This window comes from Pinus tabuliformis, chromosome 8, assembly GCF_031772625.1.
Source record: "Pinus tabuliformis cultivar Carrire ecotype Pingquan chromosome 8, CPIR1, whole genome shotgun sequence".
NCBI classification, from domain to species: Eukaryota; Viridiplantae; Streptophyta; class Pinopsida; order Pinales; family Pinaceae; genus Pinus; species Pinus tabuliformis.
The window spans coordinates 722855846-722870519 of NC_142294.1; positions in this window are offsets into that span (position 1 = coordinate 722855846).

Below are 14674 nucleotides of genomic sequence, written 5' to 3' on the forward strand. Positions count from 1 at the left end.
CATCACATTTTCATTGGAACTAACTGAGTATTTGACTACCTATATGATTTTTGTGCATGCTATTTTGCAAGAATGAGATAATCAAAATAAAAAACTATAATATAAAGAAATAATGTAGTTCATGCTTATAGCCTTATGACGAGAACCAGTTGATAGCTTACTTAATTTTGATTCCATTCAAATTACTATTGTATCTTTATAGGCATGTGAAAAATTCATCCGTTTAGGAATGGATTCCTCTTATTAATCTAAATGACTAAATTTTGTTCATATGATCTTTGTTTCCTTAATAAATCTAGATTCTACTAGAAAAAATGATGTTGATTGATTCTTGTTCATAACCATCCAACTCTATTTCTTCAGAAAGGAGAAGCAATAATATATCAATTTGAAACACCTCATCAGAATCATCAACATGCTTGTGTTGACTGCTAATGACTTCTATAGATGTTAATATGAAATTTGGTTGTTCATTATTGGAAAAAAATCATAGATGTGTCATAATCTTGAATTTCTTGAAAGAGCTATTGAATAAATAATATTTCACAACAATCTATTAACAATTTGCTCAATCTCAGGGACAGAGACAACACTATGTTGAACATGTTGTTATTGCGACAACGACCCTCCAAAATTTTTGCCTAACTCAATTTTGGAGCCTACATTAATTTTCGTTTCAAGCCACCTAGTGTCGTCACGTTATTTGATTTGTTATTCTTATGTTTTCTCTAAGTGTTGCATCCTCCTAAGTCATTTTTTCCTAGGTGTCCTCACCTAACCTTTAGAAGCGCTTATGATATCTTGTCCGAGGATAGGTGAGGTCATATATTTTCTTGACTTAGAAACTAGATTTATTCAGCACACAAAAGAAAAAAAGCAAGAAAAAGAAATTTTAAAGAAAAAGCGCACTCCAATACCACGAAGAGTCGTTATCTTGTTGAGCACACTCCTTCGTGTTGAAAAATTGTGCCATAGTGGAGCACACTCCTTCATGCTCAGCCAGTGCACTCCCCTTGAGTGCATTCCCTCAGCACGAATACATGCACCCTTTTAGAACTAATGCATCCACTTTCTTGTTGCATGTGGGTGCACTCCTTGAAAATAGGAGCACTACTTGACTTTTTTAAATAAGTCATTCACTCGTCGAAAAGTGGCAAGAATGCATGGAATGGATTTAATCCGGTTAATCATTCTTTTTCATAATCATTATCATCTAGGTTGGGAGCACATCTTTGGATCAAGAAACTCTTCATCGACTTTTATTCCAAGTAAGTTTTGCATGTCAATTCTATTGTTTGCCTTGGTTATTTTTCCTATCGATCTTGCTTTGCTTGCCAGCGTTTCATATATTTTCAGTTTATTTATAGAGGTTTTAGTTAGTTCTTTCTTATGCAATTGTCAAACTGTTGTCACAGCTTGCGACTGCATATTACTCAACTCTTCATATTGCAGTCATGACCGTGATAGACACTAGAAAAACTTGTATATATTTCCTCTTCACATTTTGTTGGAAATACTAAGAGGGGGGTGAATCAATATTCCTTAGAAATTAGTGCTTTTAAATATTTTCAGAGCATTAGTTAATATTCAATTCTTATTAATGTTTATCCAATAACAACAATAAATAAAAGAGCACAATAGGCACAAGAATGTTAGGTGGAAAACCCCCTACGGGTCAAAAACCATTGAATGCTTTTTTAATTAGTTATTTAATCTTCAGCCCAAACTAAATTAAAATTTACAACTTCCTAGAATTCTAGAAAAAACATTCTTCTCCAGCTCCTATTGGAAGGACGCCCCAATGTCCTGGTTTCTTCAATAGTCAACTGAATGGATGCCCCAACATCCTAGACCACGTACCATCACAGGCTCCAACCTATAGGTGACTTCATGTAGCTGCCCAGTACCTCCCTGCCACCCTATAATGACCATAAATGAAACAAGAGCGTGGACTCCCATACCAGGGACATTGATACAATATAATTTACAATGATTTTATTGTACTTGACCGAACACCCAATCACACTATGACCTGCAACCCAACCATGACGTCATCCCAATAGTGACTCCTATACCTCCAAACAATTCCTCTTTGACTCTAGGAAGATTGAATCTTTTACAATAATAATTCTTTCAATGATGACTCTTTTACAAATTTACAATGATGACTCTTTTACAACACTGGCTTTTTGAAAAGACCTGACACTTGACTCGAGATTGCTTCTTGGATCACTTGTAGTTTCTAAGGTACTATTTTGCTTGCTTCAAGTAATGGTACTTTGGCATTGCATGTCCTTCTAGTATGTGTCTGAGTTGTTCTAAATTGTCTTCCTTCCTGCACATGCAATAACAAGCAAGACCCAAACAAATACAAAAAAATATACTTACGATGTCCTGAAAAAACATATGTCAGAGATGATACTAAAAATTCCAATGCAAACACTATTCATACATACCTTGCTATATCAGACGTACCCTTGATTGTTGATGTGTGGTTCTTACTGCAGTGATCCTTGAATGCATACTTTTTCTTGCCTTCTAGGAGATCGATATTGAATCTGTTCTATCTATGTAATTTCGGATCTCCAAGGTCAGAAATTTTGTCCTGTCATAGTCCTCTGAGTCCTCTTTCCAACCCCATAGGTTTGATCGATATTGGATTCTTCAAGAAAGAGTTATGCCCAATCTCCAACAATGACTTGATTATAGACTAGTTTAGTAGCGAACTTGTACGAAGTGCCACGTATCATTGTTTCGACCTTCTACCCTGAAAATGTTACCCAACAAACTACAGTCCATCCTCTTTCTATCACAGTTTACTGAATCCAATGCTCAGAGAGAAAGTTATGATGATTTTCTAGAGGTCACCTGTTTGACATGGAATTCGAGAGCCTGCAAAAACCCTAACTTCCTCGGATCATATCTTCGAAAATATAGCGAACCAAGATCTGAAATTTGGTCGCAAGGTTCATCAGGATTTCGGCTCAAATGGGCTTTAATTTCAGCTTCTGAAGCTTCGTGGAAAAAATGTTATAGTGAAAATTCCACGATGACCCGTTCAAAGCAGCGAAATCCTAAAATCCAAGGCTCTAAACTTGCTTCAAAACAAACCTTCAAACTTGATCATAATTTTGTGCCCTAACAAGACCTCAACGCAACCTTAAACTACCTGTAACAGATCCTGTATTAGAAGCTCATGGGGGACGAAAAACTATAGAGGTCTTCTCACAAGATAGTTTGTTGAAAAGTACTTACTAGAGGAGGATATGAGGGTCACTTGTTTATAGACATGTCTTGAATTGAGAGGGTCCTCAACAAGTGAACCTTGGTGGGATTATAAGAGAATAAAACATTATTAATTATTGAATATTCAATTACTACAACCAATGATGAGTGCCATGTGACAACCCCACGGGGTTTTAGCCCACTAACTGGGGTCACTAACTTCAAACATGAATAACTCTCAAACTGTGAAGAACTATGTGGCCTGCCATATATCAACGGAAACATATCGATGATTAGAATCCATATAGAAGATAATTGTCTTAGAGTAGGATGAATTGTCAAGTCAAAATTCCCATGCAAAATTGGGGTAACCCTTGGTGCTGCTTGGGTTGACATCAATGAAAACCACTGATCAACAATCTCCCCCTTTGGAATTGATGGAAACACAAGTACTCCCCCTGCGATCATGACACCTCTTCCTACTTCCTTCTCTCTCCCTTTGTCATCAATGGCAAAGGGTAACTCCCTCTGACAAACTGTCATCCTTCGGACTTGTACACACCTCCACTCCCCCTTTCTACTTAGTTAGATAAGAGAAACAATCTAATGAGGACTTGGGAGAATCCCAAGATTTTGGCGAAGATACTCAAATGCTTCATGAGGTAATGGTTTGGTAAAGATGTCAGCAATTTGTTCCTTCGTGCCAACATATTGAAGCTTGATATTATTTTCAACGATCTGCTCTCTAACGAAATGATATTTGATTTGAATGTGCTTTGTTTTGGAATGCGTCACAGGATTCTTGGAGATACTGACGGCACTAGTGTTATCGCAGAATATGGGAATAACCTCATCAAACTTGACTTGAAGATCTTGCAAAGTTTGCTTCAACCAGAGAACTTAAGTACAACAAGCTGCTGTCGCGATATATTCCGCTTCTGCAGTGGATAACGAGATTGAAGACTACTTTTTTCTTAACCATGAAACAAGGCAACCACCTAGATAGAATGCTGCTCCACTGGTACTCTTACGATCATCAACACTTCCTACCCAATCTACATCTGTATAACCTTGGATAACTAGATCGTTTCCTTTGGGATACCATATACCATATTCAGCTATGCCCTTAAGATATCGAAGAATTATTTTGACGACAATAATATGAGATTCTTTTGGTGCTACTTGGAATATTGCTACTTGTCCAACTGCTTGCATTATGTCTGGCCGAGAAGCTGTCACATATAGAAGATTTCCAATCATAGATCTATACAACCTTTGGTCCACATCCTTTGATGAATCTTCTAAACTTAACTTGCAACCTGTTACCATTGGGGTAAGGACAAGCTTGCAATATTCCATCTTGAATTTCTTGAGCATTTCCTTGATGTACTTGGTTTGATATATAAATATTCCTTTATCTTGCTGAGATATCTGAAGCCCTAAAAAGTATGTCAGCTCGCCAAGTAGAGACATTTCAAACTCACTTTGCATCTTTGTGGCAACGTTTTTACTTAATATGTCATCATTTCTTCCAAATATTATATTGTCCACATATATCTTGATAATTATTAGGTTATCTTGATCCACTTTCACATCGAGATTGTTGTCGACAATTCCTTTCTTGAATCCTTGTTGATGTAGATATCCATCAAGATGAGCATACCAAGCTCTAGGAGCTTGCTTGAGACCATATAGTGCCTTCTTTAATCTGCAGACATAGTCTTCCTTGTTAGAGAGCAGAAAACCTTTGGGTTGTTCAATGTAAACTTATTCTTCCAATTCACCATTTAGAAAGGTTGACTTAACATCCATTTGGTACACCTTGATTGATCTGGAATTTATCCAGGACAAAGAATTAAAGGTATTACAGACTCATGTGCATGGATATGCCTATGTTACTTTATGCAACAGATCGATAAGATTGCAAAATACATAGACATTGAAGCAGTTAGAGAAAATACAACATGAAAACATGTAAATAAAACAAGTTTAATAAGGAGTTCACCCAATGCTCCTGGGCTACGTCTCCTGGTCCAGCCTTCAGTGGTGGCCTCTCTATTATGTTTTCTAAGCAGAGTTTTTACAACAGTGAGCTCAATTTGAGTCTCACTTAACAGATATAAATCAGTAGGACTGGAGTACACAGACTCTCCTTATTGAAACTCGACCACTACTGGTCACAATAGTATGAGCCCAAACTGAGACTCATACATGACAGGCCTATGCCGAGGAGTTCGCTTGAACCTCTCAAGCCTTCTCTGGAGTATATAGACTCTCTGACTCTCTCTGGCTGTGTCTCGATACTGCCTTTGCTCTACAGGACAACTCTACTTACTTTCTCTGTTCTCTACTCTTAGTTTTTTTACTCGCTTTTCTTATTGCCTTATTGCTTTCTAGTTGCTTACTTTGTCTCTGTCAGTTCGTGGCTTTAAAGCCAATCTACTTTCTAACTGTTCATTTCCACTTCCTGGTGTTCTAGTTCTTCTACCTCTGTCCGTTTGAATTCCCCTGTTCTACGTCATCATCATTGTGTAACGCTTCACAGGGAGGTGGCCACCTGTTTCATAACGAACTGAGTGTCAGTTCTCTTGGAAGTGTTTGAATGGTTGTTATTTCCGTTTAACCCCCAGATTTCCCGCGAACATGATTTTTCTGCCAACTCATCGTTCATGTCGGACTTCAAACTTTATATAACTCGGCCTGTTTACCCCATTGAATCCAGTCATCTGTTGGATCGCATGTCCACCGTCGATCTGGAGCCTCTAGATCCTACGGTCTTCGTCCATATTGGGCAGGCAAGTTACATGACGTTTACCCGTCCGATGTGAGCAGTTTTCTCTCTCTTCCACAGGACGCATGGCACCCAGTGTGTGGCATCGGGCGGGACTCGGTTGAAACCTCTTACTGCTCGAAGCCCTTCTGATATCTTGCCGGTTTTTGTGTGGGACTCGCCTTTGACGGAATCGGTGAATTCCGTACGGTTTTTGACTTTCTAGTTCCAGTCGCTTAGGGATTTTCCTTCACTGAGGGGTTTGCCCAGCGATATGCGATTAGCGACTTGTCACTAATCGCATATCAGAAACCTCCCCCGTTTCTCCAAAAGACCTCCCGTTTCGCTATTTCGTGGCAGCGCGCATTACCATGGGCCAACGGTCTGCGCGCTTGACCAAGGGTCCTCGTTGCTCCGCGCTGCTCACAATTTACAACTGTTCCGAGGGTATTTCTGATAAGCTCGACCTTTGTAAGTCTCTGAAACTTTGGCATGAATTTTTACAGAGTTATAAAAACTTAGAGAGTGTTTTAGGATCTGATTCGGATCACGGCCTTCCCACTGAAAAATATTTTGGACCACCAAAAGTTGGTTTTTAAGCATCCATCAAGTGAGGGTACAGATTCCTCACTGGCCCAATTTCTATCCATTTCGCACTGCTTGGTTTTGAACCTTTGAGTCCAATCCTGAGGTACTCAACATCCCCTTTGCGCATAGTTCTCACCTTCTGGTCTAGAACTGTATCTTCCTTCAATTCTTTAAGATATTCAGGAAACAGATCATCAATAGAAGGCAATTGACTTTGCTCTTCGGGATCTTCAATTAATGAAGGTTCAAATAGTCTCAAGTTGTCTGTATTAACAAATGAGTAGATGTGCATGTAAGCTGGTAAATCAAGGCAAAAGGCATTCTCACCAATTTTCTCAAGTATCTTGAAAGGTCCTTACCTTATTGGCTTCAGCTTCTTACCTTCACCTTGCATTCTGTCTTTGCTAATATACAATCAGACTTGATCACCAACTTGGAAACTATGCTCCATCCGATGCTTATCATGCCTTGCCTTGTACTTGGCTTGGCTCTTTTCCAGCTATTCCTGTACTGCCTGGTGAATCTCTTGGATTTGTTCGATGAACTTGGTTTCCTTGTCCACATCACTATGTCCATCGACTGCTATGTCTTTACCAAAGACAAAATCCAAGGGAGACCTTGGTGTGAAACCAAAATAGGTCGCAAAAGGAGATCTCTGTGTAGAAGAATATTTAGCTCGGTTATAAGCATGCTGCACATAACATAAATGTTCATCCAAAAGTTTGGGATGCTTGCTGCAATAGCCTCTGAGCAACTGGATCACTGTCCTGTTGACCACCTCTATTTGGCCATCTGTTTGCGAATGAAAAGCTGTGCTCTTCTTCAATTTGGTGTCCATCAATTCCCATAAACTCGACCAAAATTTCCCAACAAAGCGGGTATCTCGATGAGATATAATGGAGGTGGGTAATCCAAAATGAACCCATACATGCTGAAAGAACAACCTTGCAGTTTGTTCAACTGTAATCTGTTTGTTACAAGGTATTAAAATACACATTTTGCTGAACCTATCCACAACAACATATAAATAGTCATGACCTTTTCTAGATTTAGGCAGTCCCCCAACAAAGTCCATGGAAACACTTTCCCAAGGATGAGAAGGAACTGGTAGTGGAGTGTACAAGCCTAGTTTTCTATTGCTAGGCTTGCTTTTAGCACACATGGTACATCCTCTTACATATCTAGAAACTGTCTCATTCATTTTTGGCCAATAACAAAATCTTTGCAGCTGTGCAACTGTTTTACTTACACCAAAGTGACCTGATATTAGAGAAGTGTGTGCTTCTCGAATTATCTTTACTCTTTCAGTTTGTGGAATGCATAACTTTCCAAAATGATACAAGAGTTGGTCCTTAACATGATAATCCAATTCTTCTACTTGTTTGCTGTGACTTAAAGTTGCATATACATCCTTAAATCTATATCTTGAGCATATTGTTCAATGTAGCTTTCATGAAGTACTGAATTATGCTTAAGTATAGTAGATGCATTTATGATTGGTCTGGACAACATATCTGCAACTTTATTGTGTATGCCCTTTTTATATCTGATGACTAGATGAAACTGTTGTAGAAAACCCATCCACCTATAGTGTCTTGATTGTTGCAACTTAGTTTGGGAGTGTAAATATTGAAGTGGTTGATGATCAGTATGTATAATTGTCTCTTTGCCCATTAAATAATGTTTCCACTTTTTCACACTCTGTACTAATGCATACAATTCTTTATCATATGTGGGATAGTTAACTACTACAGAATTAAATGTCTCAGAATGATAACATATGGGTTTACTGTGCTACATCAACACTGCTCCCATGGCATAGTCACTGGCATCTGTTTCAATCTCAAATGGTCTTTGAAGATAGGGCAGTGCTAGTAATGATGCTGTACTAATCTTTTCTTTTAAGGTGTCGAAGGATTTTCGCTGTTTGCCTCCCCACTGAAACACCTTGTTCAATCCTGTTAAAGCATGTAAAGGAGCTACAATTAAGGAAAAGTTAGAAATAAACTTTCTCCAATATTGTGCTGCTCCTAAGAAGCTTCTAGCTTCTGTAGCAGATTTGGGTTTAGCCCAGTTTATAATGACTGCAACCTTAGGGGGATCTATCTTCAATTCACTACCCCCTACAATATGACCCAAATAATTCAAAGATGTTTTGCCAAATTCACATTTTGAGAGCTTAACATAAAGATTTTCTCTTTTCAAAACATCTAGAGTCTACTTGACATGCTTTAAATGTTCTTCCCATGTTTTAATGAATATAAGAATGTCATCCAAATATACAATGACAAAATCATCAATAAAAGGTCTGAGTACATCATTCATTACTCTCATGAAAGTAGCGGGAGCATTAGTTAAGCCAAAAGGCATAACCAACCACTCATACAATCCTTGCTTTGTTTTGAAAGCAGTCTTCCATGCATCTTGCTCTGCAACTCTAACCTGATGATAGCCACTATGCAAGTCCAACTTGGAAAAATAAACATCTTCTTTTAATTGATCTAATAGATCATCTATGCGAGGAAGGGGATAACGATTTTTGATCGTTATCTTATTCAATGCTCGGTAATCAATGCACATTCTCCATGAGCCATCTTTCTTTCTCACCAAGACAATTGGAGACCCACATGGTGATGTGCTAGGTCTGATGAACCCTTTCTCGAGCAGCTCGTGTACCTGCTTCTTGATTTCTGCATTCTCTAAAGCAGACAACTTGTACATTTCGATGTTAGGCAATGGAGCATCTTGCTGCAAATTAATATCATGTACTATTTCCTTTTTGGGTGGCAAACCTTTAGGTTCTTGAAATAGTATATCATATTCTGAAACAACTTTTTCTAAATCAGCTTGTTGTTAGCATCACAACCTTCAAATACATTGGTGTTATCAGGTTTATTTTCCTTTACAACCATCAGTAAAAATTGTTTGCATGAATTTACAATTCTTTTCATCTACCCTGAGTTTATGAGAGTATAATTATTCTTGAGTTTATGAGCTCTTACAATATATTCGATTCCATCTTTAACGAGTTGATACTTGTTCTCAGCTCTATTGAAAATAGCTTTCCTATCATACAAGTAAGGACTTCCTAAAACAATTCCACATATATCCAAAGGAACTATATCTAACTCAACCTCATCTACAAATGCTGACCCAAAAGAAAACTTAAGTTTACATTGTCTAGTCACTTGTAGCTTTGCCTTATCACATAACCAACCTAATAGATATGGTTTCTTGTGAGGTTTGGTTAGTAATCCCAACTTCTTTACAAATGATTCAAAAATTAAATTTACTTGTGAGCCACTATCAAACAAATTATCAATCTTTTGATGCTCGGAAATAACTCGAATATGAAAAAGCTCATGTCTTTTCCTCTCATTTTCTCCACTATCAGTATATTGTGCAGAATTACTAGTAGATGCTTCAGAATTTTTATCTTTTATACCTGTGGCTGCGATTGTTGTTTCATCTCTTGAGTCTGACCCCAAATCCTTTTGAATAGCTGCAACAATCTTCTTCTTTTTTCCCTCGAACTTCTTGGGTTTTAGCTCCGGATGCAGGATCTAGCAGTGTTCATCATCATGCCCATCCTTCTTATAGTGAGTGCATGAATATTTGGTCTTTTGTACAGTATTTGTCTTCCTCTCTTTCCATATCTGTTTTCTTTTCTCCTTATTCTTGCTTGCAGTGGGTTTTGATGATCCCCCAACTTCTGGGTTCACATTCTTGCCTCTAGCCTCTAGACGTGTAGCCTGAACAAATACCTCATCTATGCTAGTGGGATTAAACATGAGAATAGTGTGCCTTAAGTAGCTGTGTAGACCACCTATATACTTCCAGAGAGTTTCAGGTGAGTCTAAAGAAATTCATAGAACCAAAGCTCTTTTCCTAAATTCTTGAGTGTAACCTTGTACACTTTGCCCTTTTAATTGGTGGAGAGTTTGCCAGCTCATCATGGCTTGCTGCATATAGGCTAGTGGATAGAATTGCTTTTTAATTGTAGAAACAAATTCATTCCAGACAAAAAGAATTTTACCATGCTTCTTTATGTCAGCTTGTGTATTGCTTTCCCACCATACCAAGTCAGTGCCTCCAAGGCGTAGGCTGGCCAGCTGAATCTTACTCTTGTCTGAATCGATGCTTTGCACTCTGCAATAAACATCAATCTGTCTAATCCAATTATCCAGCTTCTCTGCATTCAACTCTCCATCATATATAGACAAATCAAATTTAACATCTAATTTAATCAAAGATGTTTTCTTTTTATTTTCAGGGCTACTAGGAGGTGTGGGAAGTTTTTCTTCTTTCCCTTTGCTTTTAGAGTGGTCATGGAGGAGATATTCTTCTGCTCCTTTATCTCGTTTGGAGTTTGCTGAATCTTCTTCTATACCTTTCTTAAATTCTCTATACATTTCCTCTACCATGGCTTTCATGGTCATGAAACCATCCATGAATTGGGAGTCTGATTCCAAGGGGTTTTCTGCTGACATTTTCCTCTTAGGGTAGACACTTCCGATTTCCGACTTAGCTTCAACCAATTCTTCTTCTCCTAATTTAAGCTTTGATCTAGTTAGCATTCAACAACAAAATCCAACACAAGCTTGTCTAACCTTAGTAACCTAGAGCTCTGATACCACTTGATCTGGAATTTATCCAGGACGAAGAATTAAAGGTATTACAGACTCATGTGCATGGATATGCCTATGTTACTTTATGCAACTGATTGATAAGATTGCAAAATACATAGACATTGAAGCAGTTAGAGAAAACACAACAGGAAAACATGTAAATACAACAAGTTCAATAAGGAGTTCACCTAATGCTCTTGGGCTACGTCTCATGGTCTAGCCTTCAGTGGTGGCCTCTCTATTATGTTTTCTAAGCAGAGTTTTTACAACAGTGAGCTCAATTTGAGTCTCCCTTAATAGATATAAATTAGTAGGACTGGAGTACACAGACTCTCCTTACTGAAACTCGACCACTGCTGGTCACAGTAGTATGAGCCCAAACTGAGACTCATACATGACAGGCCTATGCCGAGGAGTTCGCTTGAACCTCTCAAGCCTTCTCTGGAGTAAACAAACTCTTTGACTCTCTCTGGCTTTGTCTCGAAACTACCTTTGCTCTGCAGGTCAACTCGACTTACTTTCTCTGTTCTCTGCTCTTAGCTTTTTTACTCGATTTTCTTACTACCTTATTGCTTTCTAGCTGCTTACTTTGTCTCTGTTAGTTCGTGGATTTAAAGCCAATTTGATTTCTGACTATTCTTTCCGCTTCCTGACATTCTGGTTCTTCTACCTCTGTCTGTTTGAATTCCCTTGTTCTGCGTCATCATCACTGTGTAATGCTTCACAGGGAGGTGGCCATCTGTTTCATAACGAACTGAGTGTCAGTTCTCTTGGAAGTGTTTAAACGGTCGTTATTTCCATTTAACCCCTAGATTGCCCCCAAACATGATTCTTCTACCAAATCATCGTTCATGCCAAACTTCAAACTTTATATAACTCGGCCTGTTTACTCCATTGAATCTGGTCATCCGTCGGATCGCTTGTCCGCCGTAGATCTGGAGCCTCCAGATCCTACGGTCTCCATCCATATTGGGTGGGTAAGTTGCATGATGTTTACCCATCCGATGTGAGTAGTTTTCTCTCTCTTCTGCCAGATGCATGGCACCCAGTGTGTGGCATCGAGCGGGACTCAGTTGAAACCGCTCACCACTCGAGGCCCTTCCGATATCCTGCCGGTTTTCGTGTGGGACTCACTTCTGACAGAATCAGCGAATTTCGTATGGTTTTTGACTTTCCAGTTCTGGTCACTCGGGGCTTTTCCTTCACTGAGGGGTTTGCCCAGCGATATGCGGTTAATGACTTATCGCTAATCACATATCAGAAACCTCCTCCGTTTCTCCAAAATACCTCTCGTTTCTCTGTTTCGTGGCAGCGCGCGTTACCATGGGCTAATGGTTTGCGCGCTTGACCGAGGGTCCTCGTTGCTCCACGTTGCTCACAATTTACAACTATTCCGAGGGTATTTCTGATAAGCTCGACCTTTGTAAGTCTCTGAAACTTTGGCATGAATTTTTACAGAGTTATAAAAACTTAGAGAGTGTTTTAGGATCCTATTCAGATCATTGATTTTTCTCGAGCATGCATAAGCGATAAACATCCTGATAGATTCCATTCTAGCAACGGTAGCAAATGTTTCTTCAAAATCAATTCCTTCTACTTGTGCATATCCTTTGCAGACTAATCTTACCTTATTCCTGGTAACCTGTCTATCCTCATTCAATTTGTTTCTGAAGACCCATTTAGTTTCAATAACATTTTTATCCTTTGGTCGTGGAACTAATTCCCAAATGTCATTCTTCTCAATTTGATCCAGTTCTTCATTCATAGCTACTACCCAGTGTTCATCTTGACTAGCTTCCTCAAAATTGCTAGGCTCAAAAGTTGCTAAAAGAGCAAGGTGATGAACGAAGTTGTCGACTTCTTCTGGTTCTAATTCCTTCATTTATGTTGCCGATGATTTGATTTGACGGATGATTCTTTTGACACCATTATTTTAAAACTTTTGGAGAAGTTTCTTGTACATCTCGTTGATTATTTCTTATTTCCTCTTGGTTGACGATTGTTTCTTTATTTGATTGGTCTTGTTTTGGATCATCTTCTTCATCCTTCACAGATTCGACCTGAAGCTCCTTAGAGACGATCTCATTGTTATCCTTTAGAACACATTCTTCGTCAAAAGTAACATTTATGCTTTCAACTATTTGTTTTCACTTGAGATTGTAGCATCTATAAGACTTTATTTTGCTTGAATAACCAATGAAAATACCTTCGTCAACACGAGAATCGAACTTTCCCAATTTTTGGTATTCTCCTTTGATGTAGCATTTACTTCCAAATATTTTGAAGTATTTGACGTTAGCCGGTCTTCCTTTCCATAGTTCGTACGAAGTCATGTTAAAATTGTTCCTGAGAAGACCTCTGTTTATAATGAATATGGTTGTATCGATTGCTTGAACCCATAATTTATCATCTAATTTTGAGTCATTTAACATTGTTCTAGCCATTTCCTGTACGGTTCCGTTTTTTATTTCAGCAACTCCATTCTGTTGTGGTGTTCTGACTGTTGAGATTGCCTTTTTATTCCATTTTCATCACAGTATTTTTGAAATAATTTGGATGTGAATTCTCCACCATTACTCGATCTCAGACATTTCATCTTCAAATCGGTTTCATTTTCGACCAATTCCTTGTAGATTTTGAAACATTCGAATGCCTCAGACTTTTTCTTTGAGAAACAGGCGACTGTCATTCTGGTGTAATCATCTATCATTAGCATAAAGTATAATTCATCGTCTAAGACTCTTGTTCTCATAGGAATACATAGATCAGTATGTATTAATTCCAATGGACTTGACGCTAAGTGTTCTTTTGTCTTGAGCTAAACTTTTGTCTGTTTTCCGTGCCTACAAGCTTCACATATCATATTGGTAGGTTTTGAAATTTTCGACATATCTCTTACTGCTTCCTTTTTTCTAATCCTAACCAAATTGTCGAAATTTATATGCCCATTCATTTGTGCAGTAACCAACTTTCATATTCTTTCACCAAAAATCACCCTTTAGGTGCCTCATCCAAAATATATATGTCATTTGGATCTCTACTTGCTGTAGCCACAATTTTACCAAACTTGCCTTTCCCGATTTCACATTTCTTAGAGTTGAATAACATCATGTGTCTGTTAGGTCTCTATAATACTAGTGATTACCCCATTACTATTGTAGTTATATCCCTTATTAATATTTTAGTGCCCCTATTGTCTCCATATTGTTATTACTGTGCCCCATAGAATCCCTCTATTGTTATTTTTGTGGCTTTATATTATTATTGTTAGGTCGGCTGGGTTATATTGTGACTCCTTAGACTCCTATATATAGAAAGGAGGTTTTGTCATTTGAATCATCCAAGAATTGTTCATTTGTATAATGTAAAGGAGGTTGCCCCCTCGAAGAGGCTGAATTCTAAGGCGTTCAACTATCTTTTCTATCTTTTTGTGAGCTGGTTTCATAACATTTGGTATCAGAGC